Here is a 9,687-nt window from a genome sequence, read left to right as displayed (position 1 = left end):
CCTGTTGAGTTTTGTGGCTCATTCCGATTGAACCGTTTACTTTGACAGAAGCCAATGTTTTTTTCGATAAATAAAAATGGTTTCAGTCACATGATGACTATGTTAAAGGCAGCAAGGAGCCAGTATTATAAGGCATTGGCTACTGAAAGAAGAACAATACTTGACTGCTGAAAACTTGACAGCCATTTCTACATTCACCGAATTAGAGTTAGATACATGTCTAATTTATGCTTATAATTTTAATTATTTGAACATATGTTCAAATTTAATTGGATAAAAGTAGGAATGGCCACTGAAAATTTAGCAGCCAAGTATTGTTAGGAAAAGAAAGGCAATCTATGCCTTTCGGTTCCTAAAAAAGAAAGGCAAAAAAATGGAAAGAGAAAGACAAAATAGAGAATATGAGAGGATGGGATGGAAGCGTATAGAAAGAGGAGGGAGAGAGAATCCTAGTCCAACAAAAAAAAAACCACAAAAACCAATATGAAAACGATATATGAAATAATGGAGAGAAATTGGTTGAGATTGAGGCATCATCAATGATTATCTTTCAAATGTTAATTAACACCGAATAATTAACCAAACTTTGTAAAGTAAAGACCACTTCCTCTACAAGAAACCCTAAGCTCTTTAATTCTCGTTCATCTTCCAAGTCTTAATTTAGGCATACGAGACACCAGTATGACAAAGTCTAACATCTTTATGCCTTTGTTTTGTTTTGTTGCAGATATTCGTTACAATTCTACGATTACGTGAAATTTTTTCCCAACTTCATTATTTTATCTATATATTCTAAAACAAGTAACACTGAATAATTGACGGAGAAAGAACAACAATAAAATCATATGTATAGACTATAGAGTACAAGTGCCAAAATGAACAAGATTTTACCAAAAAGTCAGGCTCGGTGGCTTGCCTCTTCTCATAAGTAAGTCATCTGGTGTTCTGTGTCACTCTCAACTTGAGTTTGTTCAGTCTACTTCTGTCTTTCGGTAGTATGAGTTGGACTTGTGTTATGTATATTGTGCTTTTCCACCTTTTTGGGCTTTAAATCTTTTGGGAAATTTGAGTTGGAAAAGAAAAATTAAACTATCGATTTTGTCTATGAATTAGAACTCGAGCGAAAATTAAGTATTTAGACATTTTTTTGATACTATCTAGTGCTACAATCTAGTGATATTCATTTTTTTATACGTGAGGAATTTCAAGTTTTTGACAACATTTATAAACTATTGTGTCCACCATCTCAGGAATGATGGTAGTACTTTCTAATTTTTTTTATGGGAACATTAGGTTCACATCCTTCTTTTTATTACTCTATTGATTAAAATCCTATTCATTTTGAATTTTTGATCAAGGTCCTTAGGTATTAATAACATCATTAATTATTTGAATAATAAAATATTTTTATTTTTAAATATATTCCTTTAGTGTTAAAAATGTTACAATTAGTATATTTATATTTATGGCTAAATTTTTTATCATATATTTTTATTTTTATTTTGTACCTATTTTTAATTTGTAAATATTTTTTAATTTGTACCAATTTTCTTTTCATTTTTAATTTGTACCCATATATTAGTTTCTTTTTGTGCCCATATTTTTTAAAGTTTTATTTGTGTTTGTACCTATGTGTATACCGTCACGTGACATTGTATATTTAATCAATGAAGGGAAAATTACGTATGGTATATTTATGTTTTATGCCTAAACTTTGTATCATATATTTATATTTTTAGTTTGTACCCACTTTTAATTTGCAACATTTTTTTTTAATTTGTAGTATTTTCTTTTTAGTTTTATTTTGTACCCATGTATTAATTTCTTTTAGCGCCTATATTTTTAAAAATTCATTTGTACTCATAATTTCTAATCTTTTATTTGTACCCTAATTTGTTTATAATGCACCCTGTGACAGCTCGTCCCGAACTTTTGTACTGTTAGTGTGAAAAGACGATTTTGCCCCTGGACGTATTTTATGTTGTTGGGTGTATGGGTTGAATTATTTTTGTTTGGTGGGCTGTCACCTGGACCACACACTCACACACACACCCAACATTTCCCCCATGACTCTCTCTCTCACATTCTCTCGGATTCCTTCCATTTTCTTCCTCATCGTACAGATGACTTTCATCCAACCATTTCCAAGCACGGATCGTGTTTGATGTTGGTGTTTTTGGACTCCTTTCAAGCTCAGGAGTCAATTGGTGGTGTTGATTGGACGTGAAACCTTCGAAAACCCTAGAACCCGTGAACCCAGTTTTGGTGCACTGTTCATGCACACGTGATCGTGATGTTTTTAGAAGTTTTTAAGGTTATAGGGAGCTTTAGAACCTTTTCACGAAGCTCGAGGAACAATTTTGAGGGTTTTTGGATGTTAGGAAGCCCAGTTTCAGTGAGTTGCAGGTTTGGCCGAAATTTCGAGGTTTCTCCGACGAGATTCTGTTGGTTTTAGGTCCCCAAAGTGGTAAGGTTTTGTTCTACTTGTTGTTAGCTTCATTTTGGTACAAATTTCATGAAATTTGGTTGAGAAATGAAGAAGATATTAAGGTTTGAAATTTTCCCAGTTTTCCGACAAGAAATCGAGTTGCAGACGGCGGCGACTGGCGAGGCTCACCGGAGAAGGAGGAGAATATTCCATCAGAGTTAACGGAATATTCTAATGGCGTCAGATAACGCTCGTTAACGACTATTAGGGTTTTAACGGAATATTCCTTAACGTCGTTAGGGTTTCATAGCGTGCCAGGCACATGCCCGCGCGTGGCCGGCGTGTCTGGCCGTGCCTTAGCCGGCGCGTCTGGCCGTGCCTTGGCTGGCGAGTGGGAGGTCAGAAAATTATTTTTAAAATATGAGGATGTTCGTGAGGTTGAGTAGATCACGTTGGTATATTCAAACACCTCATTTAAGCAATGTATGAGAAGCTATTATCTAAGGTTGGTTATGTGCGTTAAATTGACGGTTTTATAGTTGTTTCACATATAGGTGAAGACTATCCGGAGGACGAGCGCAGCCACGCGAGGCTTGGGGCTTACGACCCTTCTACGTATCAGTAAGTAGGCTTTTGGTTTTCCGTATATACCTATATAGTTGAGTATTTTTCCAGAAAATGCAATTAAATGTTTATACGTTTTAAATGCCATGCCTAGCGTTTGCATATTTAGTTATGCATTAATAGTTGCTTATATGTATGCGTTGGTGCCGTGGACGCTCAGGTAAGTCAGGTGAGTATGTTTGTTAGCAATCGATGTGGTGATGATGAGATTGAGTTATACTTTATATTCCTGCACCTCGATGGTTGTGCTATACCAAAGTAGGGCCTAGCCTTCACGTGATCGTTCACCTCCTACACCGTACGCTCACCTTAGATCCAAGGCAGGTGCTAGCCTGTCGTACAGACCACTATAGGTGGTTCCGACTCGTAGGTGATTTGCGATACATCGCACAACCTTCACGTGATCGTAGCACTGAGCGTATTTATATTACACCAGCCTGTCGTACAAACCACAATAGGTGGTTCCGACTTGTGTGCAGGATAGGTTAAGGAGCTATAATTTCAGTTGTACAGGTCACTTTAGGTGACTCCGGCTGACGTGTTGATATTATCAGCCTATTATGATTTGTGTTATCTCACCTGCTTGATACATACATTGTTGATTGAATATTTTGACACGGCATATTTTTCTGGCATGGCATATTTGAGCTTTATCGTTTTTAGCATGTTTTGAGATACGAGTACGTATAATATTTTCTGGAAAATATACGGGTTTTACAGAGAGGGGTTAGTATTTGTTATTGAAATGGTTTGAAAAACAAACTTTGTTTTCGCCCACTCACGTTTTCTGTTTTGCACCCCTCCAGGTTTTAGGTAGCGAGGTCGTGGGTGGCGAACAAGGCATCGAGGCAGTTCTGACAGAGCACCCTCCATGTAGGATTTTCTAGTAGTCACTTGTGTAGTGTTTGTTTGTTCTGGACTGCACCTAGGATACTTGAACTCCTACTTTGCATTTTTCCTTCCGTGTTTATCACTAGCACTCACTGATCTTTTATTGTAAATTATCTTGTTGACTTTATTTTCCTCGCATTTTCATTCTTTTACTTCTGCATTGCGCACTTGGCTACGTCACACTCACGTGACGGCCAGCACGCTCCAGTTTTTGGTTCGGGGTGTGTCATACCCTAATTTGTAAAATGTACCAATTTTTTTTAACACTATGGATACATTCTTTTGCCATTTATTCTTTCTTATTTTTACATAGTTTTTATCCATTTATTCAATCAAAATGTTTGAATTTTTTTATTGTAACCGTTTCTAATAGTATTATAGTGAGGGATTTTAAATTTATAAGATTATAAATCTCATAAAATATCAAACAATTAATGTCAAAACTATAAAAATATAAATATTAATAGTAATATAATGAGGTGTACAAAGTCAAAGGACATTGATCAAACTTTGAATACTATTAATATTTTAATCAAAGAATGTTAAGGATTAGGGACCGCATTCAAAGTATCACTTTTTTTACATACAAATTACAAAATGATATTCGGGAGGGCATAATCATACTCGAACTTTTAAGTATAAACGTGAATACTTTTAATCAGCTATAAGTTCTTAACAAAGTTAAAAGAAAATATAAAAACGCGCTTCGACTTTTGTGTTATACAAAAGTAATTTCGATATTGTTACAATTCGGTTTTATACCCTTCAGAAAACAATCCCAATAAATTAGTCCGACAAACAACAAAATATGCTCATTCATAACAATAACGAGTTGACTAAGGCGAGTTGGAGTCGCCATCCCATAGGGAGTTTGTCCATCATCTATTTTTACTTATCAAGAGATAACATGCCACACAGTTCGTTTCAGGATGGCAGTGAGGAAATACTCCCACATCGTCCAAGCAAATGTTGATTGAATGCTCTATATATGTTTTGTCTGAGGAAATGAAGTGTTCCAAACTTTTTGAGGTAATTTCAATTCTTGAAGGCAAATTTTTTGAAGATTGCTCGGTTTCTTTTTGCTTCTAATTTGTTAAATTGCTAAACAAAATTGCTAAACTGGAAGTTAATCTTGTTCAATTATTCTCATAAGAAAGCATATGAGGATGTGGCACACTACATGTTCGATGAAATGCGTCTCAGAATTAGTACAACTCTTTCTGCACACATGCAAAGCTATGTAAGGGCAAAAATTTTGAGTCGAAAAAATTAGAGACGGTTGGTGAGCCTGGTTTGCCTTGCTATTTGAGTCGGAAATTCAATTAAAGAAAGAGGTAGAATCATTAAACATCCTAGTTAATGGATTCTTCTATCCATTAACTAAAGTCTTTGATTCACGAACATGCGTTTTTACGTAATTATTTAGTTATTTTCGCAACACATTAAGAGTGAGTTTCTTTGAAATTTCGCAAAACATCAAGAGTGAGCTTTCTTGAACTTTCATAACGACTAAGTCAAGTCTCCTTTCACGCGGTTTTGGTAGTAAAGTTTTGTCCTTTCAGTTTGGAATTGCCCAGGTTCAGCTCTTTCTTGGGAATTCCTCGATATTTCCCAGTTCTCTGGTTTGGCTCTATGTATATGTATTTATTTAGAGGGGATGAGCTTGGGCTAATGTTGACCTCAGCAGTGAGGTCAGAGACAATATTGGTGCAAGCAATTTAATAGAGGTGCTTTCGTTGTCAATGATCAAATAATCAAATAATTAAGGAAAATAATTTTTTTTTGGTAAACATAATTAAGGAAAATATTAGGAAAATCAAATTACCCATATTACTCATAAACAGTCTCTCTAGTAACGGTGAAATTGACTTATTCAATGGGGGAGAAAATTTAAATGTTTACAAAATGTGGAACTTTTGTTTACTTTCTTGGTTTGATTGATCATGCAATTTAACAATTAAATATTATTTGATTATCCAAAAAATTAAAAGACATGTCATCGTACTAATCAACATTGAACACTCTTCCTCTCTTCGCGCTTTGACCAAAAAGAGAAGATATTCATGTCGTTTTGTCTTTTTTTGTTTTAAAACTCAAAAAAACATCGTACTTCCATTGAGTAGTTGATTCATTCGAAAGAAAAGATGCAGAAGATCTCTGACTGCTCAATGCCATAGGAAAGTAATGAAAAGTTAGTGAAAACCTCGATGAAAATACTCACAGAAAAGTAGAGTAGTAGACCAGAAGAGAGATGTTTGGGAGTATTTTTGTTTACCACCATAAACTATGGTGTTTTCTCATTATTATATTTATCATCATTAGATGAGTTTGAAATTTGAAATTCGTGTAATGGATACATAAATCCAAAATTCAAACTCAACCAACAGTGATAAATATAGTGGTGAACATTACTACCATTTGAGGGTTATGAGCAAAAATGCACTCGAGAGGTTTCAGTGAAAGGAAATAATGGAAGAGAGAGAAAGAGTGAAAGTTGTAGGGAAGCCGGCCAAGTGGAACAATGCGAATTAATCCAACAAAAAAAACCACAAGGATAATACTAAGGAGACCAATTTTTAACAAAATAATATAGTTATTGATGATTGAATTATCACTTCTTTTTTTAGTGATACATTACTTTATTTGCATATTTGATTTAAAAGTATGAATAGACCAAAACAGAGGTTTTGGTGAAAGGAAATAATGGACAAGAGAGAGAGAGAGAGAGAGAGAGAGAGAGAGAGAGAGAGAGAGAGAGAGAGAGAGAGAGAGAGAGAGAGAGAGAGAGAGAGAGAGATGTGTGAAAGTTGTTGGGAGGCCGGCCAATTGGGACAATACGAATCAATCCAACAAAAAGAAGCCACAAAATAAGCAGACTTAATTGGGCGTGTGCGTGTGCGTGTGTGCGTGTGTGTGAAAGTTGTTGGGAGGCCGGCCAATTGGGACAATACGAATCAATCCAACAAAAAGAAGCCACAAAATAAGCAGACTTAATTAGCAAGAAAATAACAGAAATAGATTGAAAAAACCAATGTGAACGGCCAGCATTTGACCTACTCTCACTCCAGCTCCTAAGTTGGACCAAAAATAATTGTTCTTTTTACGGGACCAACATTGCTTTACTCAATCTTTATTTTTCTTCTTATTTTTTTGGAACGTCAATTATCTAGACAGCTTCCAACTACTTGCTTGGTAAGACTCTAGCGATCTCTAACTAGTGAGATTGGATTAATTTAAAGCAAACAACCAATGAAATAATGGAGAAAAATTGGTTGACACTAAGGCATCATTCATCGAATGGTTTATATACATTTTGTCTGAGAAACGTTCCAAACTTTTCGAGGAAATTTCAATTCTTGAAGACAAGTTTTTCAAGATTTCTGGGGTTTTTTTTTTCCTTCTAATTTGTTAAATTACTAAACTGGAAGTTAATCTTGTTCAAATGTTCTCATAAGAAAGCATATGAGAACATGACACATCACATGTTCGATGATATGTGTCTAAGTAATGCTCTTTCTGCATAAATGCAAAGCTATGAAGGGCAAATATTTTGAGTTAGAAAATTTAGAGGTGTCAGTAAGCTAGTACAAGTGGTTGACACATTAAATGCTGGTTGAGAGGCCCCAAGCGGGGGAGGCCTATAGAAAGCGGTAGAGACCTCCAATATATGGGTCGGACGAAGTAGAGAGAATAGAATGAATGTATGAGTCAGACACTATTTAGCCTTCAAATCAATATTGAGAGCAACACAGTGAATGTAGCTCAGTTTTTAGACGTGAACCACTTGCATTTTTGAGTCCATTTAATAATGTGGCACATATATAACAGTATTGTCACATCTTTTTAAGGGGACTGAAAAAAGAAAAACAAAAGCACAATTGAAACAAGTTATACCGATGAAGAGCGTAATTCTGGCACTTGTCACAGAAGAGCAAAGCATCTTCGATACCTTTGTCCCCACGCGTTTGACAAACAGTCACCTGCATCTAGTACACCATAATCAACGTTAGCGTGTTTCTTCCCTATTTATTAATAAATATGCAGGAAATAACAACAATCGGAAGTCCCACGGCCCAAACCAAAATACTAGCAAAATACTAACTGCATATAAGCAACCAAACTGAAGAAGCATAAAGTATTAAAGTGATGTGGATAAAATATAAATTTCACCCATTCAACCCTTAAATCATATGAACAATCCAAAGTTCCAAAATAAAAAAAACAAATGTTTCCGTTCGCCCTTAATCTTTGAGTCAGCCAACAAAGTGTGATTTCACAAACCTTGACATTTAGACAAAGATCACCATTAAAAACATCTATTTAATACCCCTGAATCAAATAACAACTGCTACACCAATGAACCAATAAACCCATTTTTATTGTATACGAATTGGAACAGTGGAAGGTTACGAATTGCACACACATATAAATGCTAAATATATCACCCCAGCAATTAGCAACACAAAATCTGATAAAACCAGTCAACCAAATCAGAATTCTTTATTCCCCCTTCCCCTACTGATCGATAAAAGAGAACATAACCACATCAAGCACCGCAACATTTGGACACTAATGGTAAAAAACGGTGATTCTAGGATTGGGTGTATCTAGCATTTGGGGTTTGAGAGTTAAAATTCTATTTATGATCTCCATTGGTTATTAGTAAAATTTCCTTACTGTCTTTGCACTAGATGTAGACTTATGCCAAATCAATATAAATCTTTTGTCACTTTGAATTGTTTGTTTCGTCAAATGTTTCCGAATTAATTTATTAGTTTCACATTTGATGCTTTCAAACAACACTTGATACTAAAAGAATGAGCTAAACCATTTAATCAAATTAAACTACAAGTTTACTGCACAAAACTGCTCATATTGGTTTCATTTGATTGATTTGAATGCTTCATCACATAGTATGAAGATAAACTTCGATTAAAAGGAAGAACAAATACTAACTAAGTGAGAACATCAACAATTAAACATTGGCATCCAATATCGAGCCAAAGCTAAGTTGGAAGGAGTAGGATTCTCTTCCCTCTTTTTTTACTCCCTTTCCCTCCCCTCTTATTTGAACGATCACAGTTAAGCCACATCAACATTTTATATTAATTTTTTATAGAAAGAGAAAGACAAAATAGAGAATGTGAGAGAATGAGATGGAAGGGTATAGAAAGAGGAGGGAGAGAAAATCCTAGTCCAACAAAACAAAAAAACCACAAAAACCAATGTGAAAACGATATATGAAATAATGGAGAGAAATTGGTTGAGATTGAGGCATCGTCAATCATTATCCTTCAAATGTTAATTAACACCGAATAATTAACCAAACTTTGTAGAGTAAAGACCACTTCCTCTACAAGAAACCCTTAGCTCTTTAATTCTCATTCATCTTCCAAGTCTTAATTTAGGCATACGAGACACCGGTATGACAGTCTAACATCTTAATGCCTTTGTTTTGTTGCAGTTGCAAATATTCGTTACAATTCTACGCTTACGTGAAAATTTTTCCCAACTTCATTATTTTATCTATATATTCTAAAACAAGTAACACCGAATAATTGACGGAGAAAGAACAACAATAAAATCATATGTATAGACTGTAGAGTACAAGTGCCAAAATGAACAAGATTTTACCAAAAAGTTAGGCTCGGTGACTTGCCTCTTCTCATAAGTAAGTCATCTAGTGTTCTGTGTCACTCTTAACTCGAGTTTGTTCAGTCTACTTCTGTCTTTCGATAGTACGA

The sequence above is a fragment of the Pyrus communis genome, chromosome 10, assembly GCF_041283825.1.
Source record: "Pyrus communis isolate YQ-2024b chromosome 10, ASM4128382v1, whole genome shotgun sequence".
NCBI lineage: Eukaryota > Viridiplantae > Streptophyta > Magnoliopsida > Rosales > Rosaceae > Pyrus > Pyrus communis.
The sequence above is the reverse complement of the archived record's forward strand: the minus strand, read 5'-3'. Positions refer to the sequence as shown.